At 39.0% G+C, this 16,785-nt stretch overlaps 1 protein-coding gene across 1 annotated transcript in view; it reads left to right on the plus strand.

The window, feature by feature from the left end:
• Positions 1-16,785, plus strand: part of LOC101741968 (flotillin-2) — a 436,009-nt gene that overhangs the window by 67,911 nt on the left and 351,313 nt on the right. The gene's annotated exons all lie outside the window — the stretch shown is intronic.

Consider the following 16,785-nt stretch of genomic DNA (forward strand, 5'->3'; position numbering starts at 1 on the left):
GTTTCGCTCCTTATTTTATTAACATACCACGGTTGGTTAGTCATGCTCAAAAATAGGGTGTCAATATTTCAATCGGGAATTTAGTCCTTAGCTATTTCAAACGACCGAGTTGTCTTTTGAAGTTAAATGAAAATGAAACATCTCTGTTATAGATCTAGAAATCATTTTAAACATTATAATATTTCAGTTATCAGTAAAACGTTTAAACTTGAGATGCATTACCAATATTAAATCTATGTCTTGTTATAAAATGTGTTTAACTTGGGATGGTTTGCATTTATTGAATTATTCAAGTATATTATAATTTGCATTTTTACTGGTGGTAGGAACTCTTGTGAGTCCGCACGGGTAGGTACCGCCACCCTGCCTATTTCTGCCGTGAAGCAGTAATGCGTTTCGGTTTGAAGGGTGGGGCAGCCGTTGTAACTATATTTGAGACCTTAGAACTTATATCTCAAGGTGGGGGGCGCATTTACGTTGTAGATGTCTATGGGCTCCAGTAACCACTTAACACCAGGCTGTGCGCTCGTCCACCCGTCTAAGCAATAAAAAAAAAGATTTTATCTGATTATCCTATAGTCTATACTGGAACAAAATATCGATCAAAACTTACACGTGTTGCCATAGTTTGATGTAATATTACAATCTGTTATGTCTTTTTACTTTCTTTTCCTGTTGCTTTTGTAGGCAGATGAACATACCGTCTAATGGTGGATGGTCACCATCGCTCATGGACATTAGCAGTATTATGGACCCATTACACATCCTCATACCGCAAATTGTTTTGTCTGTCATAGATAATGTCATTAAGTGTAGTTTTTTTCCATTAGCAGTCACCGGCAAAGACGATCGAACGAGACCGGTGTAATTTGGGTTTTGAAAATTGTACGCATATTTTTATGAATTATCTCGTGAGCTTTCAACTGCGGCTGTCCTTAAAAATGCCGGAATGCGCTTTTTATATCGCATCCCTCGGTATTCAAGATCGTGAGTTTGCTGTAACCAAACATTTTTCCACAGAAGCAAAATTTTTATATAAACTTTATAGTGTTGCATACGGAATTTTGTTTTAGATTATCTCCTCCAAAAGTAATTTATGATAGAGAAGTAGGTAGTCCACATAATAATATAATAAAATAAAATAAAACATGATATTCTTCTATGTAAAATTCACAATTCAAATGTGCATAACGTATCTTAATTTAGATTTTTTTTGCGTCAGATATTGCGTTAATTATTTTTATATTTTTGTCCTTGTTTTTACTATAACTAGAGGTCCCGCAGTAGTCGAAATTCGACTATACTTAACTGGAATTGTAAGTTTGTACACTATTATGATTGTATTTTATACTTCTATAATCACAAATTTCGCCAAGGCTACACTATAAAAAAATATTAATAAAGACGAACAATATTTAATATATTCTCAATTTGACCACACACGTCAAGAACAAAAGTTTGACAATAAATAGTATGCATGCGTGTGGGCGACAAATACATGGTATGTAGTGTGTAATGTTTTCTTTACTGATTTAATGTATCTTTTATGCATTATTTTAAAAAAATATTAGCATTGTGCACTTCTTCTCTATGTTTTCTATAAGTGTAGAAAATTTCATACTCCTCCGTCCGCGCAATTTTCGTAAAAAGGGATACAAAGTTTTTGCTTCACGTATTAATATATAGATGTCTACTATGAAGACATTGAATAGTTTTAACGCGACACTTAGTAAACGTCAGTAACAATATGTTGATTTATTTTTGCGTCGTTGCAATTTAAGGTAAAGGGACCTTGTTTTTTTGGTTACTTTCTAAACATCGTGCCATCTAATACAGTCACTATCTATCTATCTATCTATCTCTCAACCGACAGACGTCCAATGCTGGATATAGGCCTCTCCCAAGCCTCGCCACTACGATCGGTCCTGTACTGCTTGCATCCAGCGGATCCCCGCTAATCTCAATAGGTCATCCGTCCACCTTTTGTGAGATGCGTACCCACGCTACGTATTTCGGTACGCGTTCACTACTCGAGAACTTTTCGGCCCCCGTACAGTCACACATTAAATTACTTCAAAACGATAAGTTCTTTCCAGTTTTAGAACATTTGTTTGCATGGTCACGGAACTGGATTTGTCTCAACGTTCACCCGAATGTTAATATGTTCGTAAACGTCTGCATGTTTTTCCATGATTTCATCCACTGGCTTTATCAGAGAGCATTCACTTTAATCATTACTTTATACTGGGTTGTGTATTTTCGAAGTGTCAACTACGAATACATCTTCTTCTTCTCTATATATAAAAATGAATTGCTGTTCGTTAGTCTCGCTAAAACTCGAGAACGGCTGGACCGATTTGGCTAATTTTGATCTTGAATTATTTGTGGAAGTCCAGAGAAGGTTTAAAGGTAAGATAAATATGAAAAAGCTCGGAATTAAATAAAAATAACAATTTGGTTTTTCCTTTGATGTGTGTCGGATTTCTTTTGTTTGTTTTAAGTTTATTTTATACAAAATATTTAGACCTTTTATTTATCGATTGAGGCACTACGAAGTCTGCCGGGTCAGCTAGTTTGAATATAAAATATAGTTTATCATTGAGTTTACGGATCCAAATCCTAGAACTCCAACATATAGTAGGCAGTATTTTGAAGATATAGACGTGGGTACACGCATTGTGTGATAAAAAAATAAAACTACGTCAATCACCATGCCTTCTATTTTAGGGAACGCAGATGACACAGATAATCGACACCGTTTTTTCGAAATCATTATATTTTACATCGATATAAATACACATGAGATTTATAATTTATTTAAATATGTACCAAAAAAAGAACACGAAATTTTGTTGTAATAATTTCTATTCTCCAAATGCGAAGTTTTCGTGGCCTAAAAGATAAGATGTCTGGTGCGTTCGTGTTTAAGCGATGCACCGGTGTTCGAATCCCGCAGGCGGGTACAAATTTTTGAAGGGGGAGGCAGCCGTTGTAACTATACTGACCCCTTACAACTTATATCTCAAGGTGGTTGGCGCATTTACGTTGTAGATGTCTATGGGCTCCAGTAACCACTTAGCACCAGGTGGGCTGTGAGCTCGTCCACCCATCTAAGCAATAAAATAATAATAATAATAATAATACTTATTTTATTAAAATCTGATTATTTTATTAAAACCTTACCGTAACAGTCGTAGATCTTATACGTGAACAGGTCTATGGTACACTATTAAATGCAAATGACTTGGAGCCTAGCCATTATATCTGTGTGCATTTAAATGAAAACAAAGGTTTCATTATTTAAAATGGAAGCGTATTTGCTTAATAATTTCTATGACATTGTTTTTATGTTGATGTTTTATAATAAGCCGCTTTGTACTATAATAGAACTATACATAAAAATGTTTAATATATTTTAATTTTGATTGTGTAGCTATTTTCTTCAGATCGTTGAAAGAGTTATTTTGAAATATCCAGGTAGGTCAATGTGTTCACCGTCCATCTGGTGTAAAGGTACTTACTTAACCTTGAGGTGTATAGATTCGCCACTACTCTTGGGTTCAAGTTCCAGTTTAAATTATATTGTAGGATGGTTATCACACCCTCCAAATTGGAACGCGATTCCGCCAAAAATAGGCTGGTAGTTAATACCCGGGTGCGTTTAGAATACGTCTTATCATCAGTAAAACATGGTTTAATTGTAGACAGTCATATGAGTGCACGTTTGATGTTAACACTCACCATGAACATTAGATAGATTCAGGTGGGTGGCGCATTTACATTGTAGATGTCTATGGGCTCCAGTAATCACTTAACACCAGGTGGGCTGTGAGCTCGTCACACAGCAAAGCAATAAAAAAAAAAGATCTAACTTTGAGATCTACTCTGTCTGTCCTAAAGATATCCGATGGGTTTTTTCGCGAAACATAAAGACGGTTATGCTGAACAATAAATCACGTCCAAAGGTTATTATTAAATATAATAATATAAATTAAAATACTGTAGGGAGTTCCACCCAATGTCGCTCTACGAGAGCGCTGTTCAATTTGCTCTGATTGTGTTTGGAGACATTTAGCTAAAAAGTGATCTTAAACAAATCGAAACGAAAATATTTGGAGTCAAAGCCGTACTCAACGTAATCGGTTTATTTTTCATCTATACTTCTATACTTATACTTATATATAATATTATAAAGAGGAAAGATTTGTTTGTTTGTTTGTATTGAATAGGCTCCGAAACTACTGAACCGATTTAAAAAACCCTTTCACAGTTTGGAAGCTACACTAATCCCGAGTGACATAGGCTATAATCTTTTTTGAAAAACATTAGGGATCCTTACTAAAACTCCAATTATGTAACCCAAGATGTAAAATAATTACCTAAAATATTCTTTACATCGCGTCTCCTGCGAAAACTATTGATGATAGAATAAAATAATGTACTACGACTTTGTAGAACACGTTATTGTTTACAAAAAGCGTCGCGACAGCATATGTCTAACTATTATAGTTGTGCCACAAGAAGTGTTCTTTTATTTTCAAATAAAAAAAAAAACATCAGATATCGTTGTAATTTTTGTTAAAGACACTAGCGGAGCCGGAGCCGGTCGCTAGTGATTGAATAAAAACACAAATGCGCAACTTAAAAAAATCACAGCTCCAGCGGAGAAGTTCAATATCACTGAAGTTCGACGCCCTGCTCGAATTTGCGGATCCGGCTGAGTTGCTTGGTCAAGTTTTTACGCACATGCTACACTGTCGAGGAAACATTTGTAATTGTATTTTTTATTGGTGTAGTGGAATTCGCCGCCTATCTAGAGTATAGTTTTTACCAGGAAACACAGACAGCACAAGTCGAATGCTCACTGTGTTGTAATAGTATTTTTATTAAATTAGTGATTGATTACCTAGGTCCAGATGGGCCACGAGCTCGTTGACCTACCTACGAAATAAAAAGTAATAATAAAATATAACCTTCAAACTTCTTTAAGTTTTCTTAGCAGGAGGCTCACCTAGATGGCGCCGGTTAGAGTGAGCTATCCTACGGAATACCCTGCTGGACCAAAACCAGTGTGGGTCGAGGATAGCCGGCCTTCCATCACCCGGATGCTCTTGCGTAAAACGCGTGCAGAGCAGCTTGCACGTCATCTTCTTAGGCCTCCCTCGCCGGTCCCCAGACCGACATGTGAGGGGGACCCGAAACACTTAAAGGGCCAGGGCTTGGGCGAGATCCGCCTCCCTGGCTCCCGCTCGACGGCGGCGGGATTGTGCGTCTCTTACGCGCCCCGCCGCCTCCTTCTGCGAGATGGTGCACTCGCAGAAGTCAAGCATCGCCTTCCACGACTCGTCGTTGCCAAGCATCGATGCCACAACACTCGGTAACGACAAGTCGGTTCCTATTTTTGAGACGAGGACACGGCGCCACCCCTCCCATGCGGAGTAGGCGACGAGCGTATGCTCTGCCGTGTCCAAGTCGCAACCACAATGGTGGCACTCTGCCGTCGGCTCGGCTGTGATCCGGTGCAGGAACTCATCGAAACAACCATGCAATTCACGTACCTACCGCAATATAATAGAGTGAAAAAAAAATAAGCGACATAAAATTTTATAACCTGCGCTAAACTACAGGTGCTCACTTTATAGTAGATCTGGCCTCGTATTTTTTTTGAAGGAAATATTACTGGTTGCGTTTCCAGTTACCAGTTTCGACAAGTACGGTTACCTAACGCGTCTTCATTTTTTAATAGCTTTAGTATCTGTTTAACATTTTATTTATTAAAAACTTGTCTAAAATTTTTAGGATTAGTTACTCTATCGATATAGTTAGGTAAAGTTATTCAGCTCTATTGCGTAATATGGCTATTAAAACGATGACCATGAAACGTCAGAGAATGATTCATAATTACAATTTATTTTGATGTTATTATATCTAAGCATATGCTTCAGGGTTCGTTAGCTAAATGGCGAGGAATGGAATCCTTATGATTTCTTTCAATCCATCTCTATGTAACTATGATCAAGAACTTTATGTACGTAGATAAATTGAATTCGAAAGGTGGGTCGATGCTCTCCACAGCACCATAGATTAAATGACTTTATACAGAAAGTGACGGTACTTAGCACAATTTTCCAACGCCGACAAATAAGATCTTAGTCGTCTGTGAAGATTAAAACAAAAGTATCCCAAATATATACAACGATAAAATGAAAGTAATAAACGCGAGATTACAACATAAAAATAGTTTTCATTATGTCGGCGTCTGGCGAAAACCAAATAAAATACTAAAATACATATATGTCGCCGCACACGAGCCCCCAGCCACAACCACAAAACGCAGCCACTGACCTGTTTCCTGTTGTTTTCATACATTTTGCATGGACTCGCCGCACACTAGTCGCACATAGTCGTCGTCGTGGCCTAACGGATAAGACGTCCGGTGCATTCGTGTTGAAGCGATGCACCGGTGTTCGAATCCCGCAGGCGGGTACCAATTTTTCTAATGAAATACGTACTCAAAAAAATGTTCACGATTGACTTCCACGGTGAAGGAATAACATCGTGTAATAAAAATGAAACCCGCAAAATTATAATTTGCGTAATTACTGGTGGTAGGACCTCTTGTGAGTCCGCACGGGTAGGTACCACCGCCCCGCCTATTTCTGCCGTGAAGCAGTAATGCGTTTCGGTTTGAAGGGTGGGGCAGCCGTTGTGACTATACTGAGACCTTAGAACTATATCTCAAGGTGTGTGGCGCATTTACGTTGTAGATGTCTAGGGGCTCCAGTAACCACTTAACATCAGGTGGGCTGTGAGCTCGTCCACACAGCTAAGCAATAAAAAAAAAAAAAAAAAACACTAGATGCCGGTGGTCGCCACACGCCATAAATCCCCACACGCCACAAATCGCCACACGCAACAAATCGCCACCCCTCGCCTCTGGTGATCGGCTCAGCCACAAAACGCCGACACAAGCCACCCGCGCAACCTCCCAACCCTCTCTCCCTTCATTCTTTCGTCGGAGTCCATTACGGCAAGCACGCGTTAAAAAAGTAGCGGCCATCGACCATAAGCGTCCAACATGGACCACAAGTGGCTATCGCGCGCGTCAGCTTTTTTTCTAGCCGCTTCTAGCTTCAAGTGGCGGCCATTTTGGATGTGACTAGTGGCCCGTGTGCGGCGACTCACACATTTGATATGGTACACTATTTTTTATTTTTATTGCTTAGACGGGTGGACGAGCTCACAACCCACCTGGTGTTAAGTGGTTACTGGAGTCCATAGACATCTACAACGTAAATGCGCCACCCACCTTGAGACATAAGTTCTAAGGTCTCAGTATAGTTACAACGACTGGCCCACCCTTCAAACCGAAACGCATTACTGCTTCACGGCAGAAATAGGCAGTGTGGTGGTACCTACCCGTGCGGACTCAGAAGAGGTCCTACCACCAGTAATTACGCAAATGTGTGTCACATTTAGTGATCCTATCTATACCTCTCCTGTACCATAACAGCTGCTTTAACTTGATAGCACAACATGCAATTTTTCAAAGAAAAAAATCGATTTATTGCCCACAAACTATGTTTTCAGTAAATAGCATATTGACCTGTTGCTGCGTGTTAGAAGGACAAACTATCATTATTATGTATATACCGTCAAAATCTGTTATAACGACATCGAAGGGACTGCTCATATTCAGTCGTAAAAACCGATAGTCGTAACAACCGGTGATGCTTAATGTGTATCGTGCAAGTACAAACAAATCGATAGGGAATTATTGGAAAAATATATTTACATAATACGCGATTTTTCTTCAATATTAATTTGTTTTTATCATTCTTTGCGACATTTTGAAAGTTTCAGGAATAACTCCACCAAGTTTTGGTGCGTCTTGTGTATAGATAAGTAACAAACTAACTGAAGAGATACGAAGAAGCGGGCTTTGACTCAACCGCATGCACGTGTTTTGTTTCTAAGAATTAGAAAAGACCTTACACTATACTAAATCCTATTGTTTTCTTTCCTGATTTTAATGGCCATTGAAGACAAATGTGGATACCTATTCAAATTGTTTACAATACAGCTGAGCCGGTCGTTCTAACAGATCTAATTCTCCGAAATATTAGTTAAATGTGGTCGTTTTATGAGGTATGTCGTTATTACCAATGTCGTATAAAGCAATGTTTTTAATAAGGCGGTCATATGGCATTCAGCCGGGACCTTTGTTCTTGGTTATTATAACCGGCATGTTGTTCTAAACGATGTCGCAGTAAACGGTTTTGACTGTATTATTAAAATTATAATTAAACTGTTATTTGAATTTAAATCATACACTTTACTACGGAACCTTTATACGCAGATCGAAAATATGTAATTTGATAGTTTTGTTGGAAGTAAATTCGTCAAGGCTCTGATTATGCGTATTAGTGTACATGGCAGTCAACTTTATAGGCAGTACCATAAATAATCACAAATATAGTACTAGATTATTAATATTGTACTATGCCTTTACCAAGTAAGTGCGTTACAGAATTTAAATATATTAAATAATATGTTAATATGATTTTTTTTTCTACCTATGCTGATAGCCATGAGAGCCTATTTCAGCTTCACCCTAAAATGTAGGTGAGCTCACGGGGCTCAAACCTGACGACGTTTCTAACACGAACCCTAGCAAGAGCCGTGCTTCGCAGAATCTGCCACCGGATCGGAAACGCGACCCACTGAAAATATCCTTTTTTTTAATATTTTTTTTATTGCTAGATGGTTGGACGAGCTCACAGCCCAGCTGGTATTAAGTGGTTACTGGAGCCCATAGACATCTACGACGTAAATGCGCCACCCACCTTGAGATATAAGTTCTAAGGTCTCAAGTATAGTTACAACGGCTGCCCCACCCTTGAAACCGAAACGCATTACTGCTTCACGGCAGTCACCAGAACCTACCACCACCTATCCTGCGAGAAACTCAGTGGGCTTTATCTACTACTACTTTATCTACTTGGTTTACCTTTTCTCTTTTATATAAAGCACAGTTAAATTAAAATTAAATTAAGCTTTGATATCTGAAACAGTTCCTATATCTTTCATTCTTCCCAGACTCTTAATAATTACATCTATCGTCTTTCAAACTATTTAGAGAACAGATTCAAATTTAAAAAATAATAATCTCATAGGTATATAACTATAGTAGATGTATTAGCATTAAAATTAAAACTTCCCTACTTTTTGTTAATATTCGGTTCAGAACAATTTTGCTACGATTCGTACCAAAGGCGCTTAAATAAAAATGTTGATGAGTACAGAATAAACAGATGAGAAGTAGATGGAATAAAAGTAGGTCGAAAAGTAGAAGTTGATGGAATAATACCATCTAACTTTTAGGTTCTGTAGTTTGTATTAAAAAAACTTGTTATTTCATTGATATATATAGTCGAATTAGAGAGGGCTATTCCATACTTAGAAAATAGTAATTTCAGTCCTCGTGTTCGTAGGAAAGCTTAATCTAATTAAGCTAATGATACACATAACACAGTTATTCCTTTAATATAAACATTTGTTCATAGTTCACATCGATTTCAGTCACGAGAAATGTTTTTAATTATATCAAATTTATCACGATACATACCACAATTAAACATGTAAAAAACTAATATTCAATGATCCGGCCCTGGTAAATTAATTAATTAATTGAGTTGCGAGGAACGTTGCGAGTTTTAAGTCGTCGTGGCCTAAAGGATAAGACGTCCGTCCGGTGCATTCGTATCTAGCGATGCACCGGTGTTCGAATCCCGCTGGCGGGTACCAATTTTTCTAATGAAATACGTATTTAACAAATGTTCACGATTGACTTCCAGGTGAAGGAATACGTCGTGTAGTAAAAATCAAACCCGCAAAATTATAATTTGCGTAATTACTGGTGATAGGACCTGTTGTGAGTCCGCACGGGTAGGTACCACCACCCTGACTATTTCTGCGGTGAAGCAGTAATGCGTTTCGGTTTGAAGGCTGGGGCAGCCGTTGTAACTATACTGAAACCTTAGAACTTATATCCCAATGTAAGTGGCGGCATTTACGTTGTAGATGTCTATGGGCTCCGGTAACCACTTAACATCAGGTGCGCCGTGAGCTTGCCCACCCACCTAAGCAAAAAAAAAGGAAGGAACTGTTCGTGGCTCCTTCCATTTCACAGATCTTTGTTGCTGCTAACTTCTGATCATCAGACAACGACAGCATTTAAGTACATGTGTAACCAAATTCATTCGTGAAGTAATCACATGTTCCAATTTGATGAATACATATGTTAATTCCAATACAATTGTGATTCTACATTTGTCTACCCTCTGGTACCTCGTAACCGCTTAGAACGGTGTTTCCCAACATGGGGCCCACGCCTCAGAAGGGGGCAATTTGATAATTAAGGGGGCAATCGCACTAAATTAATATAGAAAATCTGTATTAAAATTATTTTGAATTTGAATTTCAGTTTTTATCATATGTTTTGAAATATGACTTACTGTGTTTTGTTAACAATTTCATTGTCATTTCTTCCTAAAACCTATCATTTATGTTTCTTAGTGAACAAATCAAATTTTTAATGTTAAAAATTATGTATGGGGGGCATAAGAATTTTAGAAATGTTACAGGAGGGTATGGCACAAAAAAGGGTGGGTAGAATGAAAAAGGGGTGAAGGGTGGGCTTAGAATCATATAAGTTTGTTTGTGTTTCCAAAATAGACGTGTATAATATGGTCGCCTAAAAAAAAAAAATTTAACTGTTACTTTGATAAGTTAGTGCTATAATAATCAAGCAGGCGCTGAATTTAAAGTTTTTTTTTTTATTGCCCTTGTAGGCAGACGAGCATACGGCCCACCTGATGGTGAGTGGTTACCGTCGCAATGGACTTCAGCAATGCCAGGGGCAGAGCCAAGCCGCTGCCTACCGCTTTTATTACAGATACCTTACCAGATTCTTATTAAAAAACATGTTATCAATTGTGTTGTATTTCTACCTACTGATTACATCCACTGTAACTGAAGGCTTAGCTGTTTGAAAGACTGTGTGAAATACCGCAACCCTGTTTTTATTTATTTTTTATTTCATAGCTTCGTAACCCAGAGGCCATCTTGGTTTTAAATAGTATTACTCTGTTAATCTAAGATCCATTTACACATATCACATATGTACATACACTGGAACATGGAATGCATAAATGGGATTTCAAGGAAAACCAATATTTCACTTATTCAGGTACAGCAGCATTTTTTCTCACTTATAAATGTTTAAAATGTACAGCAAATATATAGTGATAAAGATTCATTAGAATCAGACATAAATGCTTCCGAAAGGAAAAAAAATATCTATATCATTATATCTTATATCCACCACCCTGCCTATTTCTGCCGTGAAACCGTAATGCGTTTCGGTTTGAAGGGTTTTTTTTTTTTTTTGTCAGGAGGAAATCGCCGGACTTCCGCCCTCCACTGGGGATGGAGGGCGGGGCATGTCAGAGTCGAACTGACTAAAAACTCCTGTCGCTCAACAACCAACGTCCAAACCTCGCATGAGACAGAACTCATGAAGAGGCAGAGGGGGGAAAGTGAAGCGTTTAGTGCGGAGCACATCTCTCCCATCACCCTCCCCCTCGGGACGCCGGACCGGCGGTCGTCGGCGCCGCGACCACCAGCCCTCTCGGTCGGTTTGAAGGGTAGGGCAGCCGTTGTAACTATACTTGAGACCTTAAAACTCATATCTCAAGGTGGGTGGCGCATTTACATTGAACATGCCTATGGGCTCCAGTAACCACTTAACATCAGGTGGGCTGTGAGCTCGTCCATCCATCTATGCAATTAAAATCTTCTATGAAGTTATATCTATCACTATCCATTAGATTACTAAGATTTACTTAAGAAATCCGATAAATTATTCCGTTATTTCTGGATATTTTTTCAGTTCATAATACTTATTAAATATTATTCTCGAATCTAGAATCTCGAATGCATTTAATGATTGTTGTTTTTTTGGGATAATAAAAATTCATTCGGTAATTCGACATCCAAAATCTATGGTTGGTCATCTTGATCTTCCCTGTTATTTCCATCAGTAGACGAAATCACCTTGTTGTTGTTGTATTCTTAGGCAGCAGCGTCGTCAAATCTGGTATAACTTCTGTAATCGTTGTCTATGTCTATGTTCATTCTAATGAAGAACTGGATTAAGGAGTTTTAGGACGAATTATTTTATACATCTATATTTATTTATCGACAAGCGGCCCGCTCTGGCTCCACTCGGGTCTTTAACAAAAATTTCAACGATATTTGACGTTGTTTTTTTAGATAAAAAAACACTTATTGCGGCATAACTATAATAGTTAGACTTATGCTGTCGCGACACTTTATGTAAATAATAATGTGTTCTACAAAGTCGTAGTACATAATTTTATTCTATCATCAATAGTTTTCACAGGGCACGCGATATAAAGAATATTTTAGGTAATTTTTTACACCTTGCGTTATATTATTGGAATTTCAGTAAGGATCCCTAATTTTTTTCAAAAAAGTTTATAGCTTATGTCACTCGGGAATAGTGTAGCTTCCAAATGATGAAAGACTTTTTCAAATCGGTTCAGGAGTTTCGGAGCCTATTCAATACAAACAAACAAATCTTTCCTCTTTATAATATTATTATATTATATAGTATAGATTAGTATATTATTATGGTAACGTCTATTGTGGGCTCGCTGGGTAGGTATTTCCTAATTGAAGAATCGGACCGTTGTTAAAACAATCCGAGATTTCAACGTCATGCCTTAAATTGGGTGCGTTATTCCTGTTCTAATTTATAACATCTCTGAAATTGAACATTAGCCGGGTCTTCGGATATTTCCAAACTTGAACAATAAAAAAATGTATACTTAAAAACATTCAAGTAAGTCTTTTGAAATCATATTAGTTCCAAAGTTTGTGGATAGATGTCGTTATCCTAAATTTTTACTACCTACCTATGTCAAATTGTTCCTGTCAAGTATCAAACCTCAATTTCTTCGGAACATAAAATTTTCCAATAAAAACACATTTTTACCTTGCACAATAATCACGATAATGAGGTAAAACCAAATCGCATTTGTATAAATTGATCTGTACATTAAAATGTAATTTAAATTCAATTTTTGTTAATCAAACCATTAGTGGGTTTGTTCTGCAAAAGAATATAAATTAATATTAACAGATAAGTTAATATTTTAAGTAGGAATAATTTAAGTAGGATGAGGAATTGTTTGATTGCCTTTCTTTTTGTTTTTGCTATTGTAGGCAGAGTAGCGTACGGCCCACCTGGTGGTAAGTGTTTACCGTTGCTCGTGGATGTCAGTAATGACGGGGCACAACCAAGCCGCGGCCTACCGCTTAGTTTTTTTTTTATTATTGCTAAGTGTGTAGACTAGCTCACAGCCCACCTGGTGTTAAGTGATTACTGGAGCCCATAGACATCTACAACGTAAATGCGCCTCCCACCTTGAGATATAAATTCTAAGGTCTCAGTATAGTTACAACAGCTGCCCCACCCTTCAAACCGAAACGCATTGCTGCTTCATGGCAGAAATAGGCAGGGTGGTGGTACCTACGCATGCGGACTCACAAGAGTTCCTACCACCAGCATTCGGCTTTGGAATGAGCTCCCCTCCACGGTGTTTCCCGAGCACTATGACATATCCTTCTTCAAACGGGGCTTGTGGAGAGTACTTAACGGTAGACAGCGGCTTGGCTCTGCTCCTGTCATTGCTGAAGTCTATAGGCGACCAACCACTCACCATCAGGTGGGCCGTATGCTCGTCTACCTACACGGGCAATAAAATAAAATAAAATCCCTGTAAACCTACACGGGCAATAACATAAAATAAAATCCCTGTAATTTGAGAAGGTTGCGCTGATTCTCATTACTCTGTGACATTTTTTTAGCGATTTCTACACGTCTCTGAAATGAATCCCATTCGCAGTAGGCAGCACTTTGACCCACGTTATTGGTTTACGTTACGTTAATTGATCACCGTCAAGTGAACAATCAACCTTGCACCTTGCACCATGGCTCATAATATGAAAATGGGAGTGAAATTTTAATGTGATTTATTTATTTTATTTATTTATTGTGTAGACGGATGAGTACGGATACGGCTCATCGGATGAATAGTGGCTATCGGAGCCCTTATACTTAATAACGTGAATGCCTCCACCTACCTTGAAACATGAGATCAAAGTCTCAATGGTATTGTATAATATTTCGACTGACCTTTTTTTTTTCTACCTACGCTGATAGCCTTGAGAGGCTATTTCAGCTTCACCCTAACGTTTGTAGGTGAGCTCACGGGGCTCAAACCGGAAAGTTGCTAACACTGACCCTAGCAAGAGCAGTGCTTCGCAGAATCTACCACCGGATCGGAAACGCGACCCACTGAGAAGATCCAGCCAGAAACTCAGTGGGCTGTGTCTATGGGTTAATTCGCTCGTCGAGCCCTTCGTCGCAAGCGACGGGTTCGACGAGGACGGTGACCGGTGCTTGTGGTGCCTAAAAGCACCGTTAATGGATCAGGATTATCCGTAATGACGTGCTTTGGGCGACGTCGACGGTTTACCATTCGGTCTACTGGGTCGGGTATGTAGTTTCCAGCGGCCACGATGAGAGGGCTCTCATGTCGTGCCGCCTTCTCAAAATGGCGCAGCGATGCCGACTGTAGGCAAAATGGCGCAGCGATGCCGACTGTTCGACTGACCTATTTTTCAAATAGGAACGCATGCCTTCTTTGCTGCAGAAATAGACCATACGCCCTGTCATGATTTACCATACCGTAAACCTAAATTAATTCTTGTTTACAATTAAATACCGTTTTACCGTTTAATTCTTGTTAATTTTATACCGTTAGTGGTAAAAAGAAATGTATTCAAAACGTAAAAATTGCCTAAGAAGACTGGGCCTCGACGTGGCGCTCAATAAATCCGAGGCCTTGTGGTTTCACGGGCTGCAGAGAGCGCCACCTGTGGACGCCCACATCGTGGTTGGGGGCGACCGGATAGGGGTCCTGGTGCAGTTGAGGTACCTCGGGTTGGACAGCCGGTGGGCTTTTCGTGCTCACTTTGCGGAGCTGGTCCCCTGATTAATGAGGACAGCCGGTTCTTTGAGCCGACTGCTCCCGAATATCGGGAAGCCGGATCAGGTTGTGCGCCGCCTCTACGCGGGGGTGGTGCGATCGATGGCCCTGTACGGTGCGCCTGTATGGGCTGAGCCGCGTAATCTATGGCTCGGTTTCTGCGCCGGCCGCAGCGCACCGTTGCTATCAGGGTCATCCGTGGATATCGCAGCGTCTCCTTCGAGGCGGCGTGTGTGTTGGCGGAGACGCCCCCATGGAAGCTGGAGGCGGAGTCGCTCGCTGCCGACTATCGGTGGCGCAGCAAGCTTCGTGCTCTGGGAGTGGCGCGTCCCCCTAATAGTGAGTTGCGGGCGCGGAAGGTTCATTCTTGGCGGTCCGTGCTCGAGTCGTGGTCGAGGCGGTTGGCCAACCCCACGTGCGGTCTACGGACCGTCGGAGGTGGTTTACCCGATATTTGATGACTGGGTGAATCGTGGCCGAGGACGCCTCACCTTCCGTCTGGTGCAAGTGCTGACTGGGTACGGATGCTTCGGGAAGTACCTGCACCGGATAAAAGCTGAGCCGACAATAAATTTTTTTCGCGGCTTGCGTTGCGTTTTTACCTTTTTTGTAGTAAAATTTTAAAATGTATCGAATTTCTTCATTAGATTCACCCATCGTGACAGTACGAAAATTAAATAAAAATCACACATTTTCCTAATTTAAATTTGAAATTATCTTCTCTAAAATTTAAACTTTTAATGATACCAAAACCAGCCAGATACAAATAATATAGCCAAAGAGATTTTATTACAAGTTCATACATACTATAATGCGAAAATACTTTTTCTCTAACCTATTATGTAGTATATACAAATTATAATGTACTTAAATACTATTGAATTTGAGTTATATATTACAAACAATGTATTTTTGCTCTTTTGTTTGAGTTAACAATAATTTAAATGCGGGAAACGTATTTAAATAAAAGATACAGAGCAAAAAATGGCAATAGATACGATCAGTGCAGACAAAGTAGAATTTTAAATATCAAATTGTATAATTTTCAGTAATATTTCCTTGAACTTTGGCCTTGACGACCTCTAGAAACCTGAAAAACAAAAACTACACATGTAATCGTAAATGAGAGATTTTTTTCAAGAATCCAATCTTATGTCTCTGAAGTTAAGATATATTATGTAGGTACTAGTTTTCAGAATTACGACTGTAGTGAATAAATACCAAATTGCGAGACAGTTTTCTTACTCTCTTCACTCTATTGTGCAAGTCCTTAGTGTATTTGGCGTCAATAGGTGACCAAAGTCCATCTACAACAGCGTAAATACACTCCAGTCCAAAAAATAGGCCTAAAGCCTTATTTGAATTGAACAAGCGGTTAATCTGTAACGCAGAATCTGTCGTTTTTTTGTCTGCAAATTGCTTAGTGCTTAAAATTACATTTTAGGGTTAGGTAAACTTTTAGTTTCCGTCGACATTTCTAGAAGGGATAAGTCTTCTCTTCTTACTTGTTCTCTAATTACAACACCTGTTCCAATTTACACACACACATTTTATAGTTTTAAAATCTATGTATACCTACTAAACACAATCCAAGCGATTTCTATACAGCCAAATGAAAATGAAATTAAATTGTCACAAAAGCTGT

The sequence above is a fragment of the Bombyx mori genome, chromosome 16, assembly GCF_030269925.1.
Source record: "Bombyx mori chromosome 16, ASM3026992v2".
Lineage (NCBI taxonomy): Eukaryota > Metazoa > Arthropoda > Insecta > Lepidoptera > Bombycidae > Bombyx > Bombyx mori.